General features: G+C 36.7%; 1 protein-coding gene and 1 long non-coding RNA gene across 3 annotated transcripts in view; one reads left to right on the top strand and one right to left on the bottom strand.

Moving 5' to 3' along the window:
* Window positions 1–7,623: 7,623 nt before the first annotated feature.
* On the bottom strand, window positions 7,624–9,871 carry LOC118968848 (uncharacterized). Of its 2 annotated transcripts, none has more exons than XR_005056694.2 (2): window positions 9,683–9,871; window positions 7,624–8,640 (listed from the first exon to the last, which is right to left on the bottom strand). It is a non-coding gene; the product is annotated as an uncharacterized lncRNA (long non-coding RNA). The 2 variants fall into 2 exon arrangements; XR_012131978.1 differs by having other exon boundaries at window positions 9,733–9,871.
* Window positions 9,872–9,958: 87 nt separating this feature from the next.
* The window catches only part of BLTP1 (bridge-like lipid transfer protein family member 1), a 206,293-nt gene continuing 197,052 nt past the window's right edge, over window positions 9,959–19,199 (top strand). The window contains exons 1-2 of the mRNA XM_073238071.1: window positions 9,959–10,152; window positions 11,641–11,731. The gene's annotated coding sequence lies outside the window, so the exon portion shown is untranslated. The remainder of the gene's footprint in view (window positions 10,153–11,640; window positions 11,732–19,199) is intronic.

The following is a 19,199-nucleotide window of genomic DNA, read 5'->3' as shown; positions in this document are numbered from 1 at the left end:
AATTATCATTTCAACAATCTTCACAGCATCTTCACCAAGAATAAAGTCCTTCTCAAGAAACCACTTTCTTTGCTCATCCATAGGAAGCAGCTTCTCACCTTTTCAAGTTTTAACTCAGTCACATCTTCAGGCTCCACTTCTCATTCTAGTTCTCTTGCTGTTTCCACCACATATGCAGTTACTTCCTCCACTGAAGTCTTGAACCCCTCAAAGTCATCCATGAGGGTTGGAGTCAACTTCTTCCAAACTCCTGTTAATGTTGATATTTTGACCTCTTGTTGGTTCACCAGCTCCTCAGGAGCTTCCCAGGTGTAGTCAGAAACTAGTGCCATATGTGGAGGGCAGGAATAGACCAAAAAAAAAGAGGCAGGCACCTCCAGAATGGTTTGTGGCAGATTTAATAAGCAAGGGACCTTTCATAGGAGGCTTATTTTGGATGGTCACAAGACTCTGCCAAATCTGCTGAAGGAGACAGAAAATAGCTTGAATCAAGAACATAATGAGCCTTATGAAGTTGAAGAACAGTATAAAAACACAATGAAATATGTCTCTTTTTAAGGTCCTTCCATGGCTTTCCATTGAATTTAGTATAAATTCTAAACCCACCACAGTCTACAGCCTTGATACTCAAATCTATTGCATGGAACCACACCAGCAGTTATCACCTGGAAGTTCTTCAAAATGCAGAATCTGAGATCTCACCCACAACCTTGAATCAGAATCTGTATCTTAAAAAAAGATTCCCAGGTAATTTGTATGTGTATGCACAAGGGACATTGGTATACATGATGATAACTAATAATTTAGACAATATAGTGTAGTCTGGTATTTATTTTAGCTTATAAAAAGCCACCATATACTAGATTTGAGGCTTAAAATAAAAGAACAAAAGCCAGCCAGCACAATTCTTCAAGAACATCCAAGTGCTTTTTCTATATCAACTTTACCTTCTCATCCCAATCTCTCCCCTTGTTTGCTTGCTCCCAGCCAAACGGATCTTCTCTCCAAGCTGTATAGCCTCTACACATGCTGTAGGAATTCTGCCTGGAATGCTAATGCTTTCCTTTACACAACAGACTTATTCTCTGCCTGATTGTTCAGAAGTCACCTTCTCAGAGCTACCCTTCCTGATCACTCTCCCCAAAGTCTCCAATTCTCCCATTGTCCCCTCTTCCTTTCTTTCATAGGCTTTGGCACAAAGTGTAAGTAATTTGTTTTAAGCTTTTTATATTGAAATAATTTGACTCCTAAGAAGTTGTAAAAACTGTACAGAAAAAAAATGATACAGAATGGAGAATTCCCTGTACTTCTTACCCAGCTTTCCCTTTTGACAACATATTAACATTATTAAAACAGGAAATTGACATTGAAACAGTAACCCGTTTTTGTTTGCTTATTTCTTCTCTCTGATCAACATATTAAAAATTAAACCCAATCATTCTCTACTACATTCCCTTGTTTGATTTCCTTCTTTGTACCCAACTACTCACTAAGATTATCTGATTTGTTTAGTTGGATGTTGTCTGTTCTCAATCGTAGGATGTAAGTTCCCTGAAAGTAAGCAATTTGTTCAGCATTAGACACCAGCCAGCATCTATAGCAGTGATAGGATTGTTTTTTTTTAAAAGTAACTGCTTAATAAATATTGATTCAGTAAATGAATGGATATAGGTAGAGATCCAATTCCAGACATCATGGTTGATTTAACAGTTGAGGAACATGTTACGACAATTAGTTGCATGCAGTTAGTAGAAAAATATGTTCTGGAAATCTAATGCTCAGCATAGTGATTATAGTCAACAATACTGTATTATATACTTCCAGATTTCTCAGAGACTTGATCTTAAATATTCTCACTACAAAAAGGAAATGATAATTATATGATGCGAGAGGTGTTAATTAAAGCTACAGTAATAATCATATTGTAATTTATAAGTGCATCATATCAAAAACTTGTTTACCTCAAACTTACAGAATGACGATACCAAAAAAATTAACTGTTGACTTCAGTAGTTCTGATGATTGCATTTTGTTGCTGTCTTATGTTAGGTGGTACGGAGGGAATATATAACCTCAGTTTCCTTGTCTACAAGAAGATACTCAGGAAAGAGAGTAATTTGGACTTTGAAAGCTCCTTTCACAAGTTGATAGCATTATCCCTTGTTGGCTTATTTGATTACATTTGTGCAAAAGGTCTTTAGAATGATAATATATACCACACTTCTGTAAGATAATTTTTCCAAGCAGATAGTTTTCAGTCATCTTCTTTTCAATGGGACACAGGTAGCTACTTTTTGAAAGTGAATTAGAAAGTTGCTTTGTCCAGACAAGAGGAAGAAAAAGCATTTCAAAGAAAGTAAGTGGTAACTATTGTAGTTTGCTTTGAATTAGTCTCTTACTGCCTTTGAGTTTTATTGCTACCAATAGATTCCATTGTCTCTGAAAAGATGAATATTTTTGTTTCCATCTTCATTTACATAAACCTTGATCACTGTCTCTACTTTGGATTTCATAATAAATTTGACTGTATCACTAACATTTTCTACTTAAGGCTTCATTTGAAAACTTCTTGATTAAAACAGTTTTCAGCAGCTGAAAACTAAGGTATATTTAGGTATTAGTTTTGCACTGCTTTTTATGTTGTTTCTTTTTAGATTAGGAACATTTAATCTGACCCAAACAGATTAATGCATATTAAAAGGAAACTGCCTCCTAGTCACATGTTTGTTTGAAAGGCATCTGTTTTCATCTCTATGCTACCCTGATTTTTAGATTGCCATATCTTTTTGTAAAGAAAAAATGAATTAATATGTACAAAATGCCTAGTAAAAATACCCTGGAACATGCTAAGTGCTTAATATGTATAAACTAAAGCAATTATTATGATGAAGTCTTTCACCATATGTAGTGTTAGTAGAGAATATAAGTTCCTTTAAACAGAATAGATGCTGAATTATTTCATCACATTTCAAGTTAAGAAGTATAGCCAATAACTAAAAGCACTAGATAATGGCAACTTTATTTTTAAACTATTGTTCAGGAAATGGAAATTCCAATGTAAGGTGTGCAGAATTTTGTGTAGAAATGAAGAGTGTGGCACTTATTGTTTTTTAAACATTCTTTGACATGTTTTTATACAGATTTCCTGTTATCTGAAACTATCTGTCCTTCATCTATTTAATAACCACTTACTGAGTATTTACCATAAGCCAGACGCAGTGCTAGACTTGAATACCAAACTCTGTAAAACAGTTCTTTCCTCAGAGAAATCACAATCTACTAGGGCACAAAGGTATTTAGAAACAGAAATATTGGGAAACATTGTGCTATGTCTTGTTTGTTTGTTTTGGGGTACAGTGGCTTAAACAACAATTTATTTCTTACAATTCTGTAGGCTAAGAAGTCCGAAATCAAGATTCTGGCAGATCAGTGTCTGTTGAGGGCTCACTTCTGGGTTGGTGGTTGACTGTCTCCTCACTGTGTTTTATGATATATATTTATTAATGAAGTAGTGGTGTGTGAAGTTGGTACCTGCTCTGGTTCTGGAGATGGGGTGCACGTCCAAGGTCTGCACCCGTCAACACTACCACAGTGCCCATTGCCATTAAGAGTAAGTGTGGGACCCAGGAACAATCCATGAGACACAGGAGACTTTGGTTGTGATATCTGGAGAAGAGACTGTTGCTCTTTCCTACTGAATCAAAAAATAGGCAGGGTATAGGATGTGGAGTTCTGCCACTGTCTTATTACTATGGGAAACATGAGACTGAAGCCAAAGTAATGAATGGCTTTGCTAAGACACACCAAGCCTGGTCCTGATGACATGTAAAGCTTGTAGTCTCATGCCTGGCTAAAGCTTATGACCTTCAGTTCGTTATCTTAGGCCAACTTAAGTTAGTTTTCTATCACATACAATTGAAAGAATTTGAACTTAATTTGGGTTGGGGGAAGAAAAATAAAATCAGGAATCCTTAAACTGCAGGGGTAGATTGGAATGTAACTTTTGGGTTATTCTCTATCTTTACCACGGACTATAAGCTCCTAAAGGGCAAGGACCATGTCTATGTTGGTTATTTCTGCATATCTAGGGCCTAGTCCAGTGTCTGGCATACCAGATATTAAATATTTCTTGACTGAAGTGAAGAATAATAATAAGAGACATGAAAAATCAAAATAAAGGCTTCAAAATAGTTTTTTACATTGTGACCCATTGAACTGAGATACAGTGATAGATGATTAATTAACTGTATAAAGACTGTAGCTACAAAGGCAATAGAAAGAGTTTGTTAGAAAGATAAGATGCTGTCATTTAGAGGGCACACGTGCCAAGAGCAGGTTTGACCAATATTAGAAAAAATCCCTACCCTTCATCCTTTTCTCGAACACACACAGAGCCAATGATAATTTACAACAAGAAAAAAAGATTATACCTCTTCAAAAAGATGATAAGATAAATGAACAAGATAACAAAAATACAAAATAAGGATAGGAAGGTTTTTAAAACAAGGTACGTGTAGTGTTTATTTCAAAGAATTGTAGAAAAGTGAAAAAGAGACTAGTTTAGGAAAAGATCTATTTGTCAAGTGTTATGAGCCCACAATTTGGGTGTCACATGTTCTTACGTTGAAACCTTAAACCCTCGTACTTCAGAATGTGACTGTATTAGCAGATAGGGCCTTTAAAGAGGTAATTAAGTTAAATGATGCTGTTAGGGTGAGCTCCAGTTCAGTCTGACTGGTTTCCGTGTAAGAAGATATTAGGACCCATGGAGAGACAGTAGGGTCATGCTTGTACAGAGAAAGCATCATGTGAGGACACAGCAAGAATGTAGCCAGCTATAAGCCAGGGCGAGAGGTCTCAGAAGAAACTGAACCTACTGACATCTTGATCTAGGACTTCCAGACTCCGGAACTTAGAAAATAAATTCCCTTTGATTAAGCCACCCACTCTGTGGGATTTTGTTAGGGCAGACAAGTGAACTAATGTAACGAGTTTTGGAGAAAGTATAAATTGATGAAAGAACCAAAGAAAAAGATACTTTTATTTCATTAAAATATTTTATTTTACTATAGAGTAGGTAACACATGCACACATTACAAAACTCAGATGTTATATAAAGGATATATAGTGAAAGAAAAATCTCCAAACTCATCGGGGGCCAGGTCACCTGGTTAGTTCCCATTCCCAATACAGTCTATACCAGTTCCTTCAGCATTGTCCATATATGACTAAAAGTATATATATATATATATAAACACATGTATGTATATATGTTATCTTACACTATGTACCATTGAGGAAATTTTAACTTCTGTCCAAGTTAGTCTTTTGACCAGTTTGTTTTTAAATTTTTAATTTGTTGGGTTTGGCTTTTTTATTTAGTAATTATTTTGAATATGTACACATACATTTTTCCATCTTTACCCTTTTAATAATGTACATTGTAGATCATCTCTCATCAGTGTATTTATAGCTATCACATTTTTTCACTGCTCTAGAGATGTCCCATGATGTTTAAACTATCCTTCTAGAATTGAACATTTTTAGGTTGTTAACAGACTTTTATTTTTATGAAGAACATAGCAATGGATAGCCTGAACATTTTGGTTATATTTGAAGATATCTGTATGATTCATTTCTAGAAGCAAAATTGCTGGATGAAAAGATGATTACTTAAAATTTTTAAATGATATTGCTTTATTGCTCTCTGTGAGGCTAAATCAATTTATATGCCCACAAGTTTTCTGTGTTACCAAACTCTAATATTGAATTATCCATTTTTTTTTGGGTGTTGTCAATCGAAAATAAAAGAAATGGTACCTAAACTGTAGCTTTAACTGGCCTTTATCTTTTTATGAGAATAAAGAACATCTTTTCTAACATTTTAGGCCCACTTGTCCTTCTCTTTATGTGAGCCGTATGTTCATATTTTTTGCTTATCAGGTTGTTGGTTTTGCTTTTTGATTTGTAGGTCATTACATATTATTTTAAATTTCAAGTCATTATTAGAAAATGTCTAGTATAGCAGAAGATTGTACAAACTTTCTCTTTCAAAATACATGTTCAACTTCTCTCTCTTTTTTGTCAGTTTTAAAGTAGGTAATTGTGGTTTTCTGAAAACATATTTGACTTACATCTCATTGGTTTGTTTGTTTTAGCATTGGTGTCTCCTGGGACACTTGCGGCCTGACAGAAGCAGCTTGGGATGGGGCCCGCACTGGCCAGGGGTAAGTGAAATGAAAGAAATGATTCCCGTTGGCAGGTCTATTGGGAAATCATTTAGGAGTCTATTTAAAATTTTTTGTTTGTTTTTAGGGACTTACTGATGTTACTGATTATTTTTACTTTTTTTTTTTTTGGTGTGAGAATTGACCAAGAGTTGGTACCCTGGCATTAAAACAAGTATATAACAAATTGAGGAACACTCAAGTTTATACATAAAGTAGTTTTGATTTTAAGAAATTAATAAATGATGGTAAAATGAAAATCTGAATTAATCATTCAAAACAACTTTAAAAAATTGAAGTTGGTGGCATTAAATTCTTTTATGCATTAAAATACAGACAATATGCTGCTTTAACATCATTGTTTTTAAGTCACTGGTAAAGCAGTTATGGTTTTTACATTATTATCTGTTGCAGTACTACAATTTGAGAATTCTTTTTCTGCTTGGATCTAGTATGGAGCAGTGAAAAATAATGGGTGCTGGAGTTAGACTCACTTGGGTCCAAGTTCTGTTTCCACTTTCTAGCTTGTGTGACTTTGGGAAAGTTATTTAACTTTTCTAAACACCTCATTCACAAGTGGTACTTACATTAGGGGCTTGTGCAAATAAAATGAAATAATACATATAAGGCATTAGCCAAGGGCCTGGCACTTAATATGCATTTAATTTTAAAACTGTATTTTAGCACATATTTAATTTAATTTTTGACTACATTTAGTTTTACTCTAGTATAAAAGATTTTCATGGTGAAAATATCAATATAAATAGAAAGCAGTTTAATTTGGTGGCTTCCTCAGTGGATTACTTTGAAAGTAATCCTTCTCATCTTTAATCTTTTCACTGTGCCTAAAATTATACCATTAGAAATTTATTCTATTCAATCTCTCTGAACTTGAAGATTTTTACTGTCTTTAAGGTTTTCACATAAAAGTGAAATATTCCCCAAAAGGAGATGAGGAGGATAATTTCAGGGGCATAATGAGAGCCTGACTTTGTATGTGAGCCTGTGAGTGGCAAACAAGAGGAACAAGGGGGACAGAGAAAATTGAAAGAGATAAATTTCAGCTTTTTTACCTTGGGCCTGCTGTAAAAAAAGAAAAAAAAGTTCTTTTTAGCAGGCCAAAAGAAACAAAAACAAAGAAAATTTCACATTTTTTTTTTTAACCACTAGACCACAGAGAAAACCTGTACACAATTATTCACAGAAGCTTTATTTGTGAAAACCCCAAACACAAAACAACCAAAATATACCTCAGTAGGTGAATGGTTAAACAGACAGTGGAACATCCATACATGGAATACTACTCAGCAATAAAAAGAACAAACTATCGGCATATGCAACAACTTGGATAGATCTTGAGGACATTGTGCTAAGTAAAAAAAGGCAGCTTCTAAAGTTCACATACTGCATGGTTTTATTGGACCTATTAATATAACATTCTTGAAAGGAAGTAAGTACATGAAAGACAGATTTAGTGGTTGCCTAGATTCAGGGATGGCACAGAGAGGGAAGTGGATGTGACTATAATGGGTAGGGGTAGCATGAGGGTTCATCTTTGTGGTGATAAATAGTTATGTAGCTTGTTTGCAGTGATGTTACATGAAAGTACATATGATAAAAGACATATATATATATGTATATATATATATATATATATACATATATATATATACATACACACACACACATCATACCAATGTCAAATTCCTGGTTTCCATATTGTACTATAATCATGTAAGATAAAACCATTGGGAGAAACTGGATGAAGGGTATACAAGACCACTTTGTCCTGTCTTTGCAATTTTCTGTGATGTATCAATAATTTCAAAGTGTAGTTAGAATAAAAAAACATTTAAAAAATCACTAGAGGGCTTTAATTGTTAGTGCCCTCAATTCTTATTGAGGATTCTGGATGGAGATGGTTGCTTTTGTACCTTTATTTTACTGGCATACTGGTGAAAAGTGAAAGTGTGGGAGAATAAGCCTTGCCATGAAAATTAGTGAGTCAAATGAAACGTCAGAGACCTTAATGTTCTTCACATCATAAAACACCTTTAGAATAGAAAGGCTTCTAGAATAAATAATTCATTTTTATGATGTTGTTGAAAGCCTTTCTGTAGTTACAGGGTGATTCTTGTTCATTAAGGACGGAAAGGAAGTAGTCAGAAACTTTCATTTTCCAACAGTTCACTCAGTAGTTAGATGAAGACCACAGTGAATTTCACCTCCCTCTCACCTTTTCCCTCTTCCTGCTTTCCCTTAGCTCCAGAGAAATTTAGTTGCAGTTTAGTTTGATACCACATCTGCATAATTTCTAGTACAGAGAACTTGTACTGGGACAATTTCCCTCTTGGGCAAAGTAGGTGGTTTGGCTGTAGCAAACTTGAATCCCTGGGGAGGTCCTGGAGCCTTGCTGGGGAACAAAAAATAAGAATGATTGGAATTATTTCAGACTTTGAAAAAGACTTTTGAAATTAATTTTTTTGTATAAGTACAGAAATAAACTCTAAAAAGTTAATTCAAATAAGGGAGGTGGAGTGTCCTGGTGGCATGGGGAAGTAACTATGATAGGTGTATGCATTTCTCTTCTTGGCTTTCATTCAGTACGTTCATAATCCATTTCCACTTGGGCCTCCATTTCCTTATATACAATAAAGGTTAATGGTACTTCATGTATTAAACCTTTTCTGGCTTTCTTTTAAATTTGGTTCGTATCTGTTCATTTTGACATAAAAGTGACTCCCAGATGAAAATGTTAGGAGATATGGTACTTCAGCTCAGGAAGAAAGAACTAGAGATCTAGACATTTAGAATTTAAGAGGCAGTATACAATACTTAAGATCCTGAACTTTGGAGCCACACTTCTTGAATTCACACCCTAGCTCTCCAGTTTGGCAAGTTATTTGACCTCTCTATACCTTAGTTTTTAATTTGTGAAATGGAACTAAATAGGGATAAGAGCATTTACTTTGCAGGGTTTGCATAGGATTAAATGAGTAATGAACATAAAGTGCTTAGAACAGGGCCTGGCCCATGCTTAACACTGTTTGCTATTTCTAGTATATTACTGTTTTTCATTTCCAGTTGTTTTATGTGCATATTCCACATCTGCCCTAAGCAATCAGAAAGCTTCCACAGAGCTACGACTGTTTTCCACTTTTCTCTATTACAGTTTGTACCTAAGAAATGCACAAAATATCTGTGATAAGCCTTCCTCTACAGGAAGTCGTTTGCCTTGGTTCACCCGCTAAGTAATATGCTGTCTTTTTCTTTAAAAATGGTGACCATGAAACCACTCTATTAATATAACATAGTTGACAGATTAAGTGTGCCAGTATATCACGCAGTCAAGCTCCCCTTATTAATAGGGTCATGAAAGTATTGCTCTCTGAGAGGATGCATTTCACATCATCGCACCAGTCAGATTCTCTTTTTTGTCAGCAGTCTGTTGGTACCTGTGCCTGTCTGTTCGGTGGCCTGAGAAAGGCCGTTCATCAACATTCACCTGGAGTGGGCTGTAAACTTGATTTTTCAAATCCTCCGCTGATCGCTGCCTTACAGCCCAGGCTCCGCCCCTAGCCCTGGAAGCGGGTGGGAAGTGGGAGCGTGGGCTGAATGTCGGCCGACTGCTGGGCGGGGCTCGGGTGGCGTGCCCCGGGGCGCCGGCGTCGTAACGTGTGACGATACCGCTTGACGCAGCCGCAGTGCCGCCCTGCCGCAGCTTCAGCCCCTCCCATCCTCCTCCGCCCCCTCTGGGTCAGAGGCTGGGGACACGGGCCGGGGCTCGGCCGGCGGCGCTAGGGTGTGGGCGCGGGGTCGTGCCCGTATCGGCGCTCCTGCTGCCGCCGCCGCTGCGGCTGATCAAGGCCCTTGGCGTCCACGAGAGAGAAGCTGGAGCGATTCCGGGCCGCCCGGCGCTCGCCAGGTGAGGGAACGGATCGGGCTGGGCGAGGTCGAGGGGGGCAGTACTTCCCACAGCATCTCTACACCTCAGCCCGGTCGGAACCCGAGAGGCTTGGCTTCATCGCGGCCGCTTGCTGCGGCATCTACTCATCTGTCTTTTGCTACCCTTACCTGCAGCATGGGGACCAGTAACCCGACTGTGGGAGGTCAGTGGAAGGCCTCGGAGGGCCATGGCAGTCAGTTAGTAGGGTCGCGGATGCAGGAGGGGCCCCGTGGATGGTGATAAGGCCTGGGCGGCGTCCACTCGCTGGTGTGTGTGTGTGGACTGGCGGGAAGGACCTTGCACCTGATTTCCCAGGCTCAGCTTTGCTAGCAGCACCCGGCCGCGGGAGCCCCTGCTTAACATAGATGAGGTCGATTGACCAAAGGCGGTGGAGCCTTAGAACCCACCTTTCCAGCCCATATGCCCTGTGTTTGTATTCTGAATTGCTGCTTGCCGAGTCTACACTCTGGAAGTGTACATTTCAGCGGAAACGCTGTCTGTTGGTCAAAGGAAGGCGAAGCAAGTTGATTTTCCTTTTGCGGAGTCTTAGTTGTCTCTCGCCCTATTCCCCCACTCTCCACCCTCCATCCCCGTTGGCATTAGTTTTGGTAATAGAAAGTTAGAGAAGCTTTTAAACGTAAAGAGTTCTTGTAAATTTCCTTTGTAAGATGTAATGTTTTTGTAACTGTTCAAGCGTGTAAGTTTCACCTAGCTTCTTGTTGCTCCTTTCACTCAGTGCATGGCATTGAAGCTCGTTTATTCTGTTAACTAGACACATTAAATACAAAAATAGATGAGTTAACCGGAATATGTTATATAATTATTGAGTGGTACATACTTCCTGTGGGTATATTATCTAACAGTCCTATCATAGAAGGTCTATTATTATTCCCATTTTATAGATGAAACAACTAAAGCCCTGAAAAACAACTTGCCTAACTTGTCAGAGCTGTGATTTATACCAGGTAATCTGACTCCAGTATACAGTCCCTTAGTGAGTATGTTTTACCTTCTTCCAAGCATTTTGAGTTTGCAAGGTGATTTTCATTTGATAAAAAGTGTGCCAGGGAATTGGAAGAAACTGAAGCACCATTCTTGCCAGCAAGGACCTAACTGAAAGAACAACTTTTTCAAGGCCACACTTTGAATATGTTTTAAAGGTAGGATTTAACCTGTAGAACCCTCTGACTACCAAAATCATGCTCTTTGCATAAATACAGTGGTTGAAACCTTTGGAAGGCCATAGTTTGAAAATTGTGGTGTTTTTCTAGATTTAAGAGTATTTTCTTGTTTGGAAATGTGAAAGAAGGAAATGTACTATTGGACTAACATTAAAGACTGTGTGTGTGTGTGTGTGTGTGTGTGTGTGTGTGTGTGTGTGTGTGTACATCAGATCATTGAATCTGGTGAAATGGCTGATAAAGCCAGGCTATCTTGTATAATTGGCAAAAATGCTGTTCTTTTCAGGTTTGTTAAGATGAAACACTGCAGATGGACCTTCTTCTGAAGATAAGGGGAAGGAAAAACAGAACATTGCAGACTCTGGAAAAAAACTTGGGTAAATATTTTGGCTCACTTTTAAAGTCTAATTTCCAGTTAAACTCAGAAGAGATCTCTGCTTCAACTGAGTTTTAATTTGCTTAAATGGTGAAGGGATGGGGGTAGCATGCTGGCGGTGTATAATATGGCCTGACAATCATTTTACCTGACTTTTGAGTTATTGATATCTGACTGACAGTTGAGTCATATGCTTAGTTTGTGCATTGGCTAAAGAAAGCCAGGGGAAACTTTGGCTTGATTCTCTATTAAGTGTCATTCTTTTCTGTCTTCTGCTTGCTCAGTAATCGACTATGCTATAAAGAGTTTTAAAAAGAAATGAAGAAAATTAGTTGACTTTTCGTTTGTTCTTAATGGAATACTGTGTATGGTTGAACTCAAATACATTTTTGACTATTCTATGGAGAGTAATAGAAGAAATGGTTAAATATGATTAAGAAACATTTGATTCATTTCCTAAATATTTATTGGGTATTGTGTATGTCTGGCATTATTTCAGGCTTCTACTAGTAGTGTGGTGGTCGTCATGGCTCTGGAGAGTACTAGGGTAGTGAGTTGTTTTGTAGGAGGTAGTATTTTTGTGAACCCATACCTTTTCTTAATTTTAATATGCAAGGATGTTTTTTGGTTTATATAAAATACTGGGAAAACAGCACTACCCATGTGGTAAATGTTTGTATTTATGATAACTCTCCGTTATTTTAGTTAATAAAGGAGGATACTCTATAAGAGGTGCAGTGGAAAAATAGGATTCTTATAGACTTTATTATAGCATACTGTTTTATGTGTTAAAGATCATGGTATAATTTCAAAATTCCATGCGAGTCTAAGAAATTAACTATTTTGAGAAAATTTTGGGGTATTTATATATGACAAATAGAAGTGACATGCCATGATGAAACAGTCTACATGATGAATTGGAGAGAGATTAGCTTGGAAGCATGGTAATCAGTTAGCAGCTATTATAATCCAGGTGGCAAATGAGAATCAGAAATAAAGCAGTGAAAATGGGAGTTAAGGGATGGAAATGGATTGCTTAGATAGATGCAAAAGAGAGAATGGATAAGATGTAGTGAGTCTGAGGGAAAATGGAGTCAGGGTAATTTCTAACCACTGTCATGTTCAAGCACATAATGTTTAATAAATATTTGCAAGATAAATGAATTATCTGATATCTGGCTTGGGAAAATGAGTGGGTTTTGGGACCACTTACTGAGAGATTATAGAAAGAACAATAGATTGGGGAACATGGTCTGAAGAGGTAGGTTCAGTTCTGAGCTGTTGTATTTGAGGCACTTGTGACTTCCAAGAAATGTTGTTAGGCAGTTGTATATATGGATCTGAGTTAAGAAGAAGACCCAGTTTGAATTAAATTTTGGAGTCTTAGTTTATAACCGATGAGAATGAATGACATTACTCAGGAAATATAGAGTAAAAAGAGGTGAGGAAAGGGAATGCTAGTATTTAAGGGTCTGGTGGAAGAAAAACACACCTCAAAGGAGATGAAGGAGTGAGCAGAGGAGGAGAAAATCAGGAGAGTTAGACAGAAGTCAGTGGAAGAGTTGAGTTTGGAGAAAAGGAACAAGTAATAAGCCTCTTCGAGACATCAAATAAAATGAAGACAATGAAAATATTCATTGGACTAGTCAGTTAAGATGTTGTTGACATGAGCAAGAGCAATTATATAGGTGGAGCCAGTTCATACTGGGTAAGAGATAAGGAAGTTGAAATAATATCATTTACTCTTTCAGAAAGTTTGGTTTTAAATGGAATAGAGAGGGGATAGCTGGAAATCTGAATCTGAGAGGTTTTTTGTCTTTTAAAGATGTGAGTGATCTGAATACATTTACAGTCTTTATTTGCTTAAGGATAAAAAAAAACATCAGAAAGAACATTTGAGCATAGAGGGCTAAGGGAGAATCATTGGTGCAGCCAGAGTAACTGATAAGGCTGGAAGAGATGGAATTCAAGGATGCAGATCAAGGGTACTTTAGATAGACTTTCACCAAGACAGGAGGTTAAGGAAGTGCTTGTGATTATGGATACAGATAATTTGTAAGAGGTATGGTAGAAGTTGCTCCCCTGCAAGTCCATGCAGGAGACTTCTACCCATGTAGAAGGAGGAAATATTTTTGTGAACTTCTGTGATGGGTAGCCTTCTTGGTGTGGTGCTGCTGACTTCTGATCTTTTGGTAAGAAGGAGGAGAATAGAGTGAGGGTAATTTAGCTTAAGATGACAGATGTAAACCATCAGGGTGAGAGATATCCTGCAGATATCTTGCAAAATTACCTTTCTTATAGTTTGTATTAGTTATCTATTGTTGAGTAACAAATTATCTCTGAATTTAATGGCTTAAAACATTTATCATCTCAGAGTTTCTGTGGGTGGGGAATCTGGAAGTGACTGAACTGGTTGCTTCTGACTTCTGGTCTCTCATCAGGTTGTGGCAAAGATCTTCACTGGGCCTTCCATGATCTGGGTATACTCAAACAGGACTGGAGGATTTGCTTTCTTGATGGCTAATTCACTGGCTATGGGCTGGAGGCCTCAAATCCTTACCACATGGACCTCTCTGTAGGGCTTCTTAAGTGTTCTAATAAGGAAGCTGGCTTCCCCTGGAAGAGATGACCTGAGAGAGATGAAGGAGGAAGCTGTGATGCCATTCTTTTTTGTGTCTATGATGCCATTTTTTACTTAAACACACCACTGCTTCTGCCATACTCTTTTAGAACTGTATCACTAAGTCCAGCCCACACTTGGGAGAGGATTAAGCTCCATTTCATAAAGGGAGGAATATCAAGAATTTTTGGACAAATATTAAACTACCAGCATGCCTTCTATCAATTGTCAATTTCTTTAGGAGGAAATAAGCTCTTATACAGTCCTTTTGGCCAGGTGAGACAGAGGTACAGAAAAATGGTGAGGTGGTTCAGTTAGTTTGGGGGTATTTTATAATTTGGCCTTCTTTGCTGATACTCAGGCTCCATAACTTTATGTGTTAACAACTTGTGATTATTAGAAAAAAGTGATTGCTGACCTTTGATTTAATGGAGGGTACTTTTGGGTGGCGGGAGAAGGCATAGTGGGAAACATGAATTTTTTATACCAAAGTATGAATTTTTTAACATTCATATTAGCTCCTAGAATTTAGAGCTTGGCAGAAAGAACCCATTTTTCATAGTTTGGGTCCAAACCTTTCATAGTTCAAGGTCCAAAGAAACTTGAGGAGCAAGAGATGATTACTGACTGATTTCTGTAAGCATAAGTGATACGAGAGGCAACATTACACAGACTCTAAAGCCATACAGTCTAGGTTCAAGTCCCAGGTCAGCCATCTCTGAGCTCTTTGTGTTTAGTTTCTCACTGCCACAGTTTTCTCACCTGTAAAATGGAGAATTGTAAATAAGTAGTTATTTGTGACAATTAGAGTAAATACGTCTACAATGTTTAGACAGTGGCTGGCACATAGCAAGCAGTGAATACATTTTTATCATTTTTATGGTGGGTTACATTAACCTTAAAAATAAAACTGTCAGTTATTTTACCAACAAAAATGAGTTTATTTGGGAATAAGAATTGCAATTCAGGATGTGTGTGTAAAACCATAGGCAAGTCTGGAGAACAAAGGAGAGGAACATTGTTTTATACAGGAAAGGGGAGAATTTATTGGGAGGTGCTGTTATAGACAAAAGTCCCTTGTAGTAAATGCAGAGTTCCAAGTGTAGTAGCCTTTCATTGGTTAAATTATGACAGTCTCTCATTGGCTGGGTTGTTGTTGCACAGGAGACAATCTTTCTTCCTCCTGGTGAGAGGTGAATTCTGGGCTTCTTTTCTGTTGGGCGTGCAAGGTACCTTTCTTCCTGTTGGGGGTCTGCAGTGGAGGCAGTGGTAGGGTTTGAGAACTTCCCCGTCTGGCCTCCTAATTCCATTTTAAATGAGGATTCTGTTACTCAATTTCACAGTTAGTTGGATGGAATGAGCATTTCAGAGTAAGATGATGTTGACCAAAATGTTAATTCTAAACTTTAAGACAACTGACTTTTATTGTACTTGTCACTTTGTATGCATATATAAAGCTATGATTATATCCAACTCCATAACTATTTAAAACTACTGTGTCAAGTATCACTAGTAGTATTGTATCGGTCACATCTCCACAAAACTCCCTGAAGCAGCCCTTTTTTTGTTCTTGTAGTTCATTAAAAGTTCAGCTTACAGGAATAGGCTATTAAATGGATCTGTTGTGCTGTCTGTATAGCAGCATGCTAATAAAAAAATATTTTCTTTGAAATTGATATGAGGGGAGTGCCAGTTTCTTCCTTCTTCTCCTCCACATCCAAAGACCCTATTTTGATGGGTGGATAGATATAGAGGGTTTTCTGACTGAAGTGACTTAAGGTAGAAATAAGAGAAGCTTAGGAGCCAGATAGGAAAATGGAAGTAGTTTTATTACAAGAAACTGTCTTTAGAATTTTTCTTTGATAATGCTTTTTAGTGTTATGATTTCTGGTGTACGTTTAGTCAAAATGGAGGTGATATGTTGAATTCTCAATAAAATAATTAAAAGTAACAAGGACTGTGTTCAGTCAGTAGAAAAAGTTAAATCCCTCTAATCAATGTATGGGATATTGAAGTAGGGGGGATTAAACCCTTCACTCATGGCAAATTCTGTTGATCTCTTTGTATTACTGATTAAGGAATATGCTGAAGGTGAATTGTCAGTTGTATCTGAATATTTCTTCAGCAGTAGTTACCTAGTGACTAGTGCACTTTGGTATTGCCTAGTACGCTAGTGTAATTTGGCATCCAAGTTCTGTGTACTTTGATCTACTTCTAAAAATCATGCTCACTGGTATTTGTAAACTGTGAATTATTCATATTAGTAAAATATTTCCTTGATTGTTATTTATGTCAACTAATTTATTTTGGTTTTAAAATTCTGTTATTTAGTTAAATATATATCTTTCGTTTATATACTGTAAGGAATAAGGCACATTTTAGTTGTTTACTACTATGCATTTGATAGTTTTTTAGTTTTAAACTTTGTTGACTGATTTTTTTAAGAATAATAATAGTAGCTTAACTATCACTTATAATGTGTTTCATGTCAAACACTGTGCTATGAGTTTAATGTTTGCTTTGTGTTTTTCCTCATTTCAAGGAAAAGATGGCCATTTTACAACTTATTAACAGGCTTGAAGACATTCAGTGACTTGCTCAAGCTACCTCACAGCTAAGCAAAAGGGTAGAGGGGTAGAGTGAGCGTTTCGTTTCAATCTGGCTTTGAAGCCTACTCTACTTCCAGGATACCAGTTGATTTGTGTTATTTCTGATTGAACATTGTTTTACCACTTAATTATACTGGTTTAGAGTTAGTTAATACTGAAATTGTGTTTGTTGCATGTAGAATCCTGGGACTGAAAGGGAATTGGAATGACTCTTTTAGGTGCAGATGGTTATACCTAATCTGTTTGATTTAAGAAGATAATTGTCTATTTTGTTTGTTTAAATGAACAGAATAGGTCATGATTATAATTTTGCTTTATACACATAAAGCTGCTGACCCTGGCCAAAACTGCTAAGGAAATTAAGTTTGCTTTTGTTGCCTACTGTCTCCTTTTTAAGGTTTTCCCCATCTTCAGTAATCTTGAGCCTTTTGTGATATTCCTGGGTCCTGCTTATAAATGAGAAAAGTCATCTAATGAATTAATTTATGCTAATAACACAGGGTAATAATTAATGTTAACTATTTTTGAGATACTCTAAATACATCTTTGCATTTTAGAAGAATATTGGATTAGTACTCTGTTTAAAGGAATGGATGGTGGAATTTTAGGTACTGGTGGGTGAAAATTTTAAGGCAGAGAGGGCTTTTCAAATTGCTGTATGCTCAATGGGTAATACCAACATTTTTATACTATCTCAAATGTAAAAGTTTAAATATTTTACATGAAATATTCAATTGCAATAGGTACTTCTTTGTTTTGTATACTTTGAGTAGCATTATAGAGTTGGAAGGAGCATCACAAAGTCACTTGTTTCAGCTCACCTCTCTTTAGATTGGTTCATGGTCAGTCTACTTGAGCCATTGTAGAAATAGTTCAAATGAGTTAAACACCTTTGAAACTTCATTTGGATAAAATATTGTTGGGATCTGATTTGTGTTTTACTTCTGTTCTGGGATGGAATTATGCCAGAGGAAAGGTCAGCAGTCCGTTTAGACAGTTTCTTTGTGTTGGTATTTACTGAGATATTTGGTCGATTTCCTGGCTTCTTAATTGTGAAGGAGGACATAAATGACTTCTGAAACTGGGAATCCTACAAATGTATAGCAAGATAGTTTGTTACATGTGCAGAGAAACCAAACAGTAGTTGAAAAGTTTTCAAGTATGTATATATTCTGTAACAATGTAGTCAGTAGAGTTTGGCTTATGGGTAAGCAATGCCAAAATGTGTGTAGGGCATATACTTCACAGAATTTCTAGTATACAGAATGCTTGTTTGTCCTAATAGTTATTTAATCTAACTTGCTGATGAAGAGAATATGAATGTTGATGAAGTTCGAAGGAGAGCTTTATTTTTCAACTCTCAAAATCCATGTAGTTGCCTTTATGGAAAGTGAACTGTGATTAAGTCCAGAGAACTTAATATAAAAGTCTGAAGATCTGGCACACCTTTTATGCAAAGAATTGTGACTTCACTGTTAGATGAGGGATTTGAGAATGATTATTTTTTCTCTCATTTTTGTTATATTTGGAATTGGGTTATTAAAATATTAAATATCCTCTTCTTAAATGCAAGCAAATGAAAACTGAATTTTCTTGAGAGTGAAAAAGATCATTTAGACCCTGAATACATTGGAAATACTTGCTTATCTTTGGCCATAGCTCATAATTATCTACTTTTTATAATGATGCATTTATTTCATTCATTTATTAAACTGGTATTTATTGAAAGACTGTTGTATACCAGGAACTGTGTTGGATATTGCACTTAAATGGAGAGGGCAAACCCATCGTTAAAGAGCAGCTGTCTAGTGGGGGAGATGGACTTAAAAACTGATAATTACAGTATGATGTGGTAACTGCTAAGATGTAGGTAGTCATTCAAACAGCCTTTTTTTTTTTAGCATTTGCTTTATTGTCAGATATCCTAGTAAAGATTTTTAAGAATATTCCAAATGTTACACTTAATGTTCAAAATTCCTTAGCTGTATAGAATTTTTAAGCTCAATAAATATTTATTGAGTGAATAATCAAACAAACAAAAAAACTCTTTTATCATGCAGCTGTCTTACTGTGTTGCTACAAGTAATCAAAATCAAGTAGATACTTACCCATGACAATGCCAGGATAAGCTATGGCTCTTCACAGTAGGTCTTCTCAAGTCATAGATAATACATAGACATATTCCAGTTTAAGCCTGATACAGGAAAACCTTATTTCTGCAATCCTGTGTCAGATTATGG

The sequence above is a fragment of the Manis javanica genome, chromosome 5 (genome assembly GCF_040802235.1).
Source record: "Manis javanica isolate MJ-LG chromosome 5, MJ_LKY, whole genome shotgun sequence".
Taxonomy (NCBI): Eukaryota; Metazoa; Chordata; class Mammalia; order Pholidota; family Manidae; genus Manis; species Manis javanica.
The sequence above is the reverse complement of the archived record's forward strand: the minus strand, read 5'-3'. Positions and strand labels throughout refer to the sequence as shown.